Below are 13,577 nucleotides of genomic sequence, written 5' to 3' on the forward strand. Positions count from 1 at the left end.
CTATAATTATATTTTTGCAAAAGAAAAATAATTCAAAACATCATGTACATGTAGAATGTATTCTTTAGCTCTTGATCCACTTTTTACTTATTCGTTTTTATATGTATATAGTAGTTATACGAATAAATATGTCATAGTATCATTAAAGTCAATCAATTTTGATTCATTTAAATTAAATAAATTTAATCGTATAATTAGTTCATATTTTTTTCCTAACTAAATGTAAATTATTTAAAAATACTCCTACTATAGGGTACCATAAAATGTACTTTCAACGAACTTAGAAACTTTAAAATATTTAATCCGACTAAAAAAAGATATATTTAATAGAAACAATTTATTAAAATAAGGTAAAGAAATGAGATTTAGTTATTAAATGTATGAACATATTACGAATACGTTAATCCAAAAAAAATAAATGTTATGTTGTTTAATTAAATAAAATGTACATTTAATAAAATAGGTCAAAGTTTTATTCGTTAACCCATTTTATATTGTATATGCTTTTTTTAAATTGTTTCCTAACCTTGATATTTGGAGTATATTACTGATGTATTAACACTTAAAATTAAAATCCTTGAATATTGAAATTATAAAAATTAGTCATCCTTTGACACTATTGTGATGGTAAAATTAATTACATGTACATCTACTATTATTAAGCCATGCATTAAGATAATAAGACACCTACACAAAATAAACACAATATGATATATTTACAAAACAAATTTCAAATTAATATAATTAATTAGTATTTATTTTAAAATTATATTAAATTATATTAAAATATTAAATTATTAAGTAGGAATACTATCATTAAATGGATTTATTAATAAGCTCATGAAAATCAAGTTAAATTAAATTACAAATTGTTATACTTAATGTAAAAAACATTTATAAAAAACTATTTATTATCTTTTAAATATTTTCTTTGTGAAATCTTTAATCTGAATAGGCTGTTCAGTAAGTTAATTTTTATATAAACTTGTATTTCACAAATCACAAGGACTTCGATTATGTTATAAGTTTTGTATAATTAATATATATTCATAATATTTATTTATGTGGGAACCATTTAAAAAAGTAGTGTTTATAACAATTGGTGGGCATTCGAAAAATGCTAATTGGCTTTCACGTTTAAATACTACATTTATTGTAAATTATAACGACATAGTTTATGAAGAATTGGGTTGAAATTTATCAAACTTTTTCTGTGTTTAATAAATTACACATATTTGGCAAATGATTAAAAATCTTCTAAAATAATTAATAGTATTTTAAGTAATAAAAAAAAATGTTTAAAAAATTAAATTTATTAATATCATTTTTAATTTGTTATCAGTTACCAATAATACTATCATTCGATTAAATATATTTTTGTTATATTTGTGTTTCGAATAATACATAAATTATTTATACTTAAATTCAAATAGTACTAAGGTCACAAAATCATTTTTTTTTTTTTTTATTAGAAAAATACAATCTGTTTATTACATACAATAAGAATTCGTGGTATATTTTTTCCATACTATCTTACTTCACACGAAAAGAAGCCCCTTATTAGACGTACTTTTACTAACATAAGAATCAAGTATAAAAATATTTTTAGTCTACTTTAAGAGTATTTTAAAGTTTTTATCTGAGTGAAAAAGCAATTGGTTTTGTGGTTGATACCTAATAATATATAAATATATACATAGTTTATATATATAAATGAATAAATAAATGTTTAGACTGGAGTATTATTATGTTTGTAAAGTACATATGTTTGTATGTATGTATAAACATGGCTGTATATATAAGTAATAATCAATAAAATCGCAACTTAAATAAAATAGAGTCGGAATTTTATTGACTTCATATATACCTGATGATGAATTTTTAATTTGAAACCGATCGTACTTTAAAAATATAATAATATTCCAGTAAGCATTTATTTATTTATTTATTTATATATTAGTTTCAAGTATTAACTATTAACTAATTTTAATTTTAGTTTTTTATTATTTTATTATTGATAACTGATAAGTATTACTATATTAATAATAATAATACAATAAGTTGTTATACATAATGTATTTAATTTTGTTAAAATTAGTAACATATTCAGAAGTATTAGCAGCTTTATTATTAAATTAAAATGTAACTCATAGTATATAGTAGTCACATACCATCAAATAAAATTGTTCATAAATTCAAAAAGTTATTATTTTTCGTAATATCATTTACTACTTTTAAACTCAGAGAATAAAATTTAAGTTAAATTACTAATTCAATAATTATAAAATATCCGTATATTTCTATATTTCTCTAAATTTTGTAAAAAAAAAAAAAAATGCAAAGATGTATTAGAAATCGTGAATGTTAAATATATATTTATAATAAATATTGTTTTTTTTTAATGCAACGACTTATCTTCCCCATTGACTCGTCGTAGACTTTCTTTTTACCTATCTCTCAATTTATGTATTTACTATTATCATTAATATTTAATGATTATACTTATAATTAGTTTAATTATAATTATATACTTTAAACTAAAATTATAATTGTTATAATTGATATAATATATATAGCTTTCGGAATATTAATTAACATGTTAAAATTGATTTAACATTTTTATTCTTTGTATTATCACAATTCGAAAATAGAAGGCAAATCAACTATCCATATATGGTTCTGATTTATATTATAATTGTTACTATAATTTAATTTGATAAAATAATTTTAAATGATAGTTCTTTTTAGTAAAAATAAAAAAACATTTGCAATCCGTAGTAACTAAAATACAATAAACAAATTCAATGATAATAAACAATCAAAAACTCAGTAAAGATGAGAAGTATATACATTATGGTACTTTATGGTATATAGAACAGGATTAATAATTCTACAACATCCCGCCACTACCACAGAGTTAGACTACAATTTGGCATTATATAAATGGATTTAATGGCGGTATAATCTAAGTAGAATTTATAATATAGTTTTGTTTGATGAAAAAAAAAGCTGTATCTTAAAGTTATTACCTCGTATAGAACTTTTTGATTATTTATATCATATATATATATATATATACTTTTTTATTTATTAAAATGTATGGGAATAGCCCAAAAAATAATTTAATGTATAGTACAATATTGTTACGAGTTCATTATTAATCGCATTACCGATACTTTTGCTTTTTATGAGGATATTTTAATTTATCACATTACATATTATAGTATATAAGTAATTTAATAATGTAAACTAAAATAGTGTGGATTTTTAAGCATTATTAGACGAAAAATGTCATGTGCTTCTAGGTATATACAATTAATTATTATATTTTATTTAATTTAATGCCTAGTTTACTCGATACTTAGTACTTGTCACTCGTAAGAATATCACATATATAAACAGGTATGAGTAGTGCTTAGTGTTAGTAAAACTGTGAGCGTGAGTGAATAGAATGCCGTTTTATATTTTAACGACAAGTGGCTATCCTCTCCACAATCCCAATATACTCGCGTTGGTACTCACAACTTATGACCGTCTGATGATAGTGTAAGTCCTTAGTAGAAATGTAAAGAGAATATTTATGAACTGTATTACCAAACTGAATAATTTTACCGGTTTTAAACTCTGAAGTATACCTATTTAACCTATAGTGAATGTTGATTTAAGCAACATTCTATATATATATATAGGTTACTAAATTATTTTAATTATTAAAGTATTATTAAATTATACGTTAAACTAAAAGATTAAGATAAAAATAAATATAAATATTTTCTTACTAAAATACACATTTAATAACCAGTCTCGTTTTTATTTAAAAAAAAATGAATAATCTTACATTGGTAGATCAATTAAAGACAACTAAATAAAAGTGTTATATTTTGTATTAAATTTGGAGTTGTTTGTTGAATAACTGCAAAAGATATTCTATGCAATAGAATATTGGACTTTAATTCTATTTTAAATGTGATCCGCTTGTCGATTTGGATATTTGACGTATTGAAAAAATAATTAAGATTGCCTTTGTATTCGAGTATTCATAGTTTAATCTATATATTTTATATATGATAAATTTTAATTTATTATAATTTCTCTAGTTAGTAATATTTGAAATAAATATGGTAGTATTATTGTACTAATCATGTCATGTTTATTTTGTGAATGTTAATCACTGATCTGCATTTTTCTACCATTCTATAATATTCTAAATTTTGAGCAAAAGATTGACAAATATCTCAAACACACAAAAATTTAGAAATGTAGCTTTATTTCAAGTGCATTTCGTGTAGAAATAATAAGCCTATTTAATAAAATTTTAGATGATATTTTAAAAATTATTTCTAATTAATTCAAATAATTTCTACTTAAATGGTTTTAATTAACCTCTCTTTGTTACATACCAATTAAATATTGCTTATGCGTAGTATACTTACAATAATTACTTTTAAATCTACAGTAATGATATAATTATATACTTCATAGTATTTTACAAATTATTTTAATAATTTCTATTTAATTATTTTAAATTATAAATACACAACCGTGAAATAAGTCATAATTCATTAATTATTAAAAAATAAACAGTAATGTATTGAGTGTTGTTGATTAGAAGAGTTCAAGAATGTAATAATTCTGATAATGTTAATAATTAATATATTATTTTTTTATTATATATTTAAAGGTAATATTTATCTGTATTCATACAGTACCAAAAATAGATTATGAAAAATGTAATTTGGAAATATAATACACTTTAATAAAAAGTGATGACATGTGATTATGGGCTCCATACAAACAGTAAAGCTACTAGGATTTGGAAAAAAAAATTATTTGTATCATATAAAAATATATTTGCTTATACTTTCGATTACAACATTTTCTTATAATTTAAGGATATCTATATGAAAATGTTGTTACCCAAACTATAAGTCATTTTTGCATGGTAAAATCAATTTTTTTTCCAAAATCTTTTCCTAATAGTTTTATAGTTTGTATGTTTGTATACAGATTTGATGTTATTTGACTTCTAATTGAAGTATATTATGTTTTCAAATTATATTTTTATATTATATAGTACGCAAATTATGTAATTTTAAATATTTTATGGTGTCAGTTTTAAGGAATAATTTAGAAAATAAATAATTTAAATAAAGTTGAAAAATTTATTCAATAACAAAAAATTCGATTTTTAATCTCATTAGGTATACTTTTAAACATAATTTTAAAATAATAAAATAATAAAAAATAAAATAAAAATTAAAAAAAAAAATATATATATAACATTTAAACATCACAAAATATACCTAACACTTTTAAATACCCGAAAATATTTTATTGCTATAGTTTTGATCATTACATTGATACCCTAGAATCAAAGTAATAGATAACCACAGTACAAACAAAAACGAAATGGCATCTACGTGTTTTTAAGGAAACATTTAGTTAATGTTACTTTTAGTATGTAGCATAAATATTTTAAATACTTATGAACAATTATAATACAAGCATTTGAAATTGCTAAGTAGAACCATAAAGATTCGTAATTAGTTGACATTAAACAATATTATAGGTTAACAATACGATTTTGCAAAAATTATGGTGCAGATTTATTACCCTAAAAAATATTTATTGAAAAACTAATATATTTTTACTTCATCCTCGAAATCTAATACACCTTTTATTTTAGGGTTATTAGTTTTGTTTCATCAGTCGAGTTATATATAGTGCCTAATATTATACAGTTACTAAATATTATTATGAACATGATTTAGTATCAAGCAGATTTTGACACTGTTTTTATGCTTTAATTTTCTTCCACCGTAAAAGCAAATTAACAAATTTATCGATTGATGCATTTTTTATTCGTATGTACTCGTATATAAAGTGATTGTAAATATACTTATAGTTTTATTGGACCATTTTAAATGCACATGATATCTTGTATTTTTTTATTTAAAACGCACATATATATATATATATATATATATTTTTAAATAGTATTATTTACATGTAAACTAAATCGAAGTAAGTACCTATGAAATTAGTTGAAAATAAAGCTTATAAGTAGGGCAGAGGACTTGTAGCTCTAAAAAATGCAGCACTTATGCACTTAAAAACCCAGTAATATCTACCAACAATATACACCTATATTTTTTTATGTGATTTATTAAAAAAAAAAAATGTATAAATAATTTAAATTTGCGTAACAGTAAATCGTTTTTCACATCCTACTTTAACGTCACAATAATAACAGTATACTATCCTATAGTATCTTATAAGACTGTACAGTTAGTCAAAAATACATCCACACCAAATTCCGAAAAATAGCTGCTTGTAACCGACTGCTAAAAATATTCGGCATTTTAATATTAAAATAACACACAAAGACGATAAGCTTATATGAATTATGAATAGACGCACATATGGAAATAGCATAACTAAGACTAAATTACTAAAATAATAAATTATTAACGAACAACGATTGACAAAAGTCAGTGTAATGAAATTGTTTGGTATCATTTATGCATGCTATCGGAAATTTTATGATATAGACAATGCGCTTAGTGTTTATAAATTAAAATCGGCAACACTCGAAACGTATTTCTAAAAAAAACCTGTAACTGCGAACAGTCAACAACCATATTAAATGATCAAAATTTAAAATTATTTTTTATTCAACAATATTGTGATCGTATGTTAGATGAAATAAAAACATAGACTGAAAAGTGTTGATAAAATAATAATTTATTTAAAATATGCATCTAAAAGAAAGCAAATATGCCCTAAATACAAAAAATACTCGAAATATGCATTTATGTGCAAAATAAAATTTTAAGGCTTGGTTTATGGAAACATGAAACGTATTTGATTCATTTCCTGCTATTTTGTGATTGCGTAAAACAAAAATGCTACAAGTCCTACTACAGTCTACTCTATGTATAAGTAAATCTGAAATCATTGCCTTTTTATTACTATAAAAACCAATAGAATATTAATCCACTTGCTCTATAAGTTTATTATGATCGATGAACACTCGATTTAAGCATTGGATAGTTGATAGTTTCTTACACGAATAAATACTTTAAATTAAACCAATGTGAAACTAATTGATCTCAATTGTATAATTTTTAATTTTTAAATGTTAGGTTCTAATGAAATAAATTAAACTTTTATTTTTACTAAAGATTTTATAAAACTTAAGTTAATACTAATTCCATTGCTATTGTACTTCAATTTAGCAGTCTGTGAAATGTAATACGAAGGCGCCAAAAAAATTAACCCATGTCCTCTATTCCTATTATACTGGATCCTTTAACGTTTAATCTTTAAATTATTTTTTTGTTAAAAAAATGATTAAGTTTTAAACAATTTTAGGTTACTATTTTAGAATACTACATAAAGGTAATCTAACAGATAATAAACAATTATTATTGGTTGATTTTGTAAATAGATATTTTAATGATAATTTTAAAAAAATTGTAAACATTATTTTTTTTTTGCTAGTGAAAAATCAGACTTGCAGCTCTGCCTATAGCTGTTAAAAACTATTGATTTCCTTAAATATATTTTACCTACACTACATGTAATAATTTAATATATATATATGGAAAAATTGAAAACAGCATAACTATTGGCATAAAAATTTGAAGTTATTTTAATTGATTTTCATTGTTCAAGATTTGCTCACAATTTTATTATTGTTGGATATGCCAAAAATGTTGTCCCTAGGAATAATTTCTATTAAATAAATAAGTATAATTTGATGGTTGTATAAATATATAAAATATAGAAATTTCGTGTTTTAAAGGTTTGTCCTTAAACTAGAAGCATGCGCCAGATTATCGTCACTGCCTGTAAATATACACCACGGGTGTATATTTCACCATGGGTGGCCGGTTAGAAAAAATTAAGTGCATAGACCTCTGTGGAAAGCTAATATATGTTTATATGCACGTGATCAGATACAAAGACGAATTAGTGCAAGAACCGTTTTTATTACGCAGTATATTTTGGTTTTAATATGTAATTTTTTCAAAATAAACAAACACAAATGTGTCTAATTTTTACTATTCTTTTGCTAAGTATTTTTCAATTACAAATTATTTACTATGCTAAATTAATTCTTCTAAAATACTCTAACCATACAGATTACGATAGAAAAAAAAAAGGTTATACTTCTATAATATACTAATCCCACAAAATTTAATATTTTATAAATAGTTGAATTATAATTAGTACTCGAACGGATAACCCAAAGTCAATCGAAGTTCAATGATGTATTAAGTTGTTCATTATTCATTCAAATATTCAAAGCACCAATAATTTCAAAAATTAAATCCATTTCAGATAACGTATAAGTATACTAATATTATTTGTTGGAATTGTAGAGATTAAGTTTTAAATATGCTGTAGTATTTATGAACATTTTTAAATTGGAAATCATATAAGTTATTAATTTAAGTATTATTGTTTGTATAAACGTGTACTTTTCAGGATTGGCTTATCAGTATTTATAAAATAGTATTATATTTATTTTAAATCATAATATAATTAACTACTTTAGTTTAAATATGTAAATATGTTGTCGTAATTCGTTATTTGTTATAATATTAATTAATAAGCATTAAATTAAATGAAAGCCGTGTATAAAAACAAATAAACCAAACATAAACGACGAAATATACAACATAAAAATAAGTAAATTGTAGGCATAAAATATTCATTCTTTCATTTTTATTTATAATGATTTAAAAATCTACTAATTTAATATGTTACATCAATATTAATATATTTAATTTTTAGTTATAACTAATATTAAATTATCTCACTAAAATAAACTATTATTTTAAAATTAAATGGTAAATATTAAAAGATATAGGTATGCGTGTATATGATTGTTTAATTTTAACTATTTATAGCAAAAAAATGATTTTATTTAAAAATCATTTTGGCAATTGAATTTATAAACTCAATAAAACTCAATTAAATAGCTGATTTTGTTGAAATAAATACCACTTATTTAAAATTTCAGTAATCCGTTTTTTTACTTCAGAACCAACTTCGAATTACGAAAAACGTTCCATAAATGTTCCAATATAATGTTAAATAGAAAATCCAATATTCAAAAATGTTTAAATTTGTGTGTGTTTACTCAATAGAGAATTAAATTATCAAACTTATTAATACTTGTAAAATGATCAGGTTTATTTATAATTATTTAGGTATCGTTTTATCTATCATAGTATGAATTCAAATACCGCCAGAAGAATGCGTACAGAAGTAATACCTATAGGTCAAGTAATAAAATCTGCCAACACATTTGTTTTAAACTTAATGATTGATTTACTATCCAATGGATGTACTATTACAATCGTCTTGATAATAAAATATTCTCTTTCATTTTATACAATATAAGTACTTAAAACCAATATGTTTAAACGGTAATCGTTCAATTGTTGTATGATTATATTAAACCATAAAACGTGCTAACATTTTCTTAGTTAATTTAGATATGGTGTTAGTAAGTTTAAAATAATTTAAAAATTATAATTTTTTTAAAATCAATTTTCATAATAATATTATAACCTGATAACCCCTGTATCTTATTTCGGAAGGAATTTTATTTTTTTCCATCTATTTACTATACGATAATAAATCTGATAAAGAATCAATTGATTATTATTTATAAGTATATAGTTTTTAAAAAATAAGTGGTATACTTCTATGTGGTAAAATTAATTTTTACTGAACTTGAAAACTCATTTTTCAAAAACTATTGATAAAAAGTAAGCTATCGATTTGATATTCAATATAATAAAGATTATCATGGTTTAAAATTTTGATTTTTTGAAGTTGTTGTAAGTGCTAAGTATATTATAAATTGTTATATAGTAAAGTAAATAATAATTAATAATTCACATAACGTACGGTATTTTTCTTCGTTATCTTGGAATCATTTAGCGGCTTCGACTATACATACTCGACAAAAGTGCTTACAATGTTGCGTATACATGCCAACATGTTTTATTATAAACACTCAACCACCTCCCTGGGTAGTATCGCCTGTGTTGGCTATGTGAGGCGATTGAATAACACAAATATAATTTTAAACCATAGGATAATGACGTATTAATGCACTTACCACCAGCGGTGTTACTTTTGTTCTAAATTAATAGTTATTCACGGTATCATTATAATATTATTCACAGTCTTAAATTATTTTTAACTAATAAAATAATTTAAATCATTTATTCAATGGATATTGTATACTCAATTCTCATTTAGTAAATTATTTATACCATAATGATAAATTATGTTGTAAGAATATTTTGGTAAGCAACCATCAGCCAAACTTAAATTCTCATCATCGTCATACAATATACTAGTATTCTTACATGTAATCATATTAGGGTTTCATATTAAGTACAGGAATGTATCTCTTTATATTATGGTATAAAATTGTAAGTTGTGTATTTTGTTAATTAAAACTTTTCTATTTTTCGTAAATGTTTTGTTATAATTATAGGTTAAACGCATTATTTCAAGTAATGTTAAAAATATGAATAATACTCATGGTACTACTACAAGTTCTCGTTATTCTTCCGAACTTAATAAAATAATTAATTACATATTTTTAGGAAATAATTTAAAATGAAGATGGCATAATACAAGACATTTTAATTAAAAATGTAGAAGACTTCATACATTTTTTACAACATTTACGTCAGCATAATTCTTTTAAAGAGAAGAATTTTCTTTTTGTTAGTTATAAGTTGTAAGACTTACTTTATACATTTATTACCAAAAATATAAAAATAAAGTAGGTCGTAAAGAAAAATGTTTCTTCTTTTTCTCCCTTGCCTTTCTCCCAGCTATTTGGGGTCGATCAGTCTTAATTTTTTTAAAGAAAAATGTTTAAATAATAATATAATAAAAATTAAATTAAAATAAAGAAATAAATGCTTAACCTGAGATATTTTTTTTATTTCGAAACTGGTCGTACTTTATATAGCAATACTCCAGTTAAGCATTTATTTATTTATTTTTTTGTATTAACTATTTGTTTATTTATTTATATATTTATATATATTTAATGTGTTTTTGTTTTCTTTGCAAACGAAATAGTTGATATTTTTATTAATTCTGAATTTCATGCAATGACTAGTAATGATAAATTATATATTATATTTAATATATATTTACCTATATTTATTCTGGATGTTATTAAAAAATTATAGTTTTTGATTTAAAGCCTATGCTATGCCAAATATAATTATTATGCTATTAACTTATTAGCACTTACCTAATTTTTATTTTGTATATTTTATATTTTTATTTTTTTTTTATTTATTTTATTTTTATTATAGTATTCATTAATATAGAATTTACAAATATAGTGGAACCTCGATAACTCGAAACTCGAATATAAAGATACATCTAGAGGCGTGTTTAAGAATTTTGAATTGGGGAGATGGGTTTAAATTATTTTTATTATTTCTATAGGAGTCAATATAAAAATGAGATATATTTTAAAATATAAATAAATAATGTATAATTTTTGTATTACAAAATGTTTGTTAAATGTATAAATTATATTACTATTAATCAGAGAACAAAATCAAGTTTATGAAGTTTTTTCTAATATATATATATATATATTAGATAAAACCACATTCTTAGGTAAAATTATTTTAAAGAAATTAAAAATGAAATAATTTTGAAGATCTCTTAGATAATCACGAGAGATGTTTTACATCTACATCAGCATCTTTAAAAAATGTTTGAAACTATAAGTTATATTTTCACGTATATCTAAGTACAGTCGATTCCGTTTAATAGAGACACCGATTAATAAAGACAACCGCTTAATCGGGACAATCCTACATTTACGAAAACAAATGTATACTAGTAATGTAAAATTACGCCGCTTATCTGGGCCGTGAATCCGGATAATTGGGACATTTCTATTAAATATAATAGTAAATATTAATAGATCAATAGTTTGACAATCGCGATTGACTCCTGTAATCAATTATTAGATTAAATTATACATTTTATCTTATCATATGTTCAAATGTGATGTGTTTTAAATGTTATTTAGTGCATTAGTCGTGTTTGTCGCGTGCAGTAACGATGTCTCGTATGCGTAAAGATTTATCGCTTGCGCAAAAATTAGAAATTCTAGACAAAATTAAATTATAGCCACCAGGCTGTAGTACTCGTCGTATGTCGGAAATGTTAGAAATATCGAAATCAACAATCGCTCGAATTTAACTACAAGACCGTTTTTGCGAGAACAAGCTCTTAACCAAGTGACAACCCGGAAAAGAAAACGAGAGGGTAAAGATGCAGTTGTAGACGAGGCACTGACTCAATGGTTTACACTGGCTACTAGTCGGGTCCTATATTAAAAGCTAAATCCGAAGATCTTGTTAGGAAACTTGGTAATGAAGAATTCAAAGCCACCGATGGCGGGTTATCTAGATGGAAATTAAGACACGACATAAAATTTAAAAGATCACATGGCGAAAAAGCTAGTGCATACTCAGAGTGTGCCGATGAATGGAAACTTACAAAATTACCACAGATTCTTGCAAAATTTTCTTTCGATGATATTTATGACGCAGATGAAACAGGATTGTACTACCTTGCAACCCCAGATGGTTCTCTGTGTTTTAAACACGAATCGATAGCTGGATCATAAAAAGCTATGGACAGAATAACTATACTGTGTTGTGTGAACGCAATTGGGACCGACAAAAAAAAGCTTTTAGTGATAGGAAAAAGTAAAAAACCTCGTTGTTTTCAAAAAATTTCTTTACAAAAATTACCAGATGAGTGTCATGCAAATAAAAACGCATGGATGACTTTGGCCATTTTTACCGAATGGTTACAACGTTGGGATAGTGAGTTGAACAAAACAAAAAAGGCTAAAAGGCAAAAAAATGCCTCGTTTTAGACTACTGTACTGCCCATCCTAATATATATATGAAAAATATCAAGCTTGAGTTCTTACCACCTAATACAACGTCACTAATTCAGCCTTTAGATATAGGTGTTATCCAAAATTTAAAGGTTAAGTATAGAGCAACACTGGTCAATTACATTTTAGAAAAGATTGAAGACAATTTATTTGAACCAAAATCAACGGCAATAGATATCAGTAAAAAAATTAATATCCTACAAGCAATTCAATTAATTTCAGACAGTTGGCGTGATATAAGTAGTAGTTCGACAATTAAAAATTGTTTTCGCAAGTGTGATTTTTTGGAGGAATGTCAAAACATCGATCAACAGTTGGAACCTAATTTCGAAGAATAAGAGTACTAAACAACGTAGAATTTGAACAACTGGATTCAAATATGCAATGCTATGAACAAAATGAATACATTGATGATGTTATTATTCAATCCATACAAGATCAATATAATTCAAATGAAGACACGGACGAGGAACCAGATCCACCAATCCGACTACAGGAGGCAAAGAAATCTATGGAAACACTGAGATTATTAAATAATCTCAATGTTTCTTTTCAAATTTTTTTCTTCAACAAGGAAATGAGGGAAGCCCGATAA

General features: G+C 23.6%; 1 protein-coding gene across 3 annotated transcripts in view; it reads left to right on the forward strand.

The window, feature by feature from the left end:
* Positions 1-13,577, forward strand: part of LOC112691225 (solute carrier family 22 member 21-like) — a 46,332-nt gene that overhangs the window by 17,131 nt on the left and 15,624 nt on the right. The window lies entirely within an intron of this gene.

Source organism: Sipha flava, unplaced genomic scaffold, assembly GCF_003268045.1.
Source record: "Sipha flava isolate LNK unplaced genomic scaffold, YSA_version1 115_pilon_pilon, whole genome shotgun sequence".
In the NCBI taxonomy this organism is placed as follows: domain Eukaryota; kingdom Metazoa; phylum Arthropoda; class Insecta; order Hemiptera; family Aphididae; genus Sipha; species Sipha flava.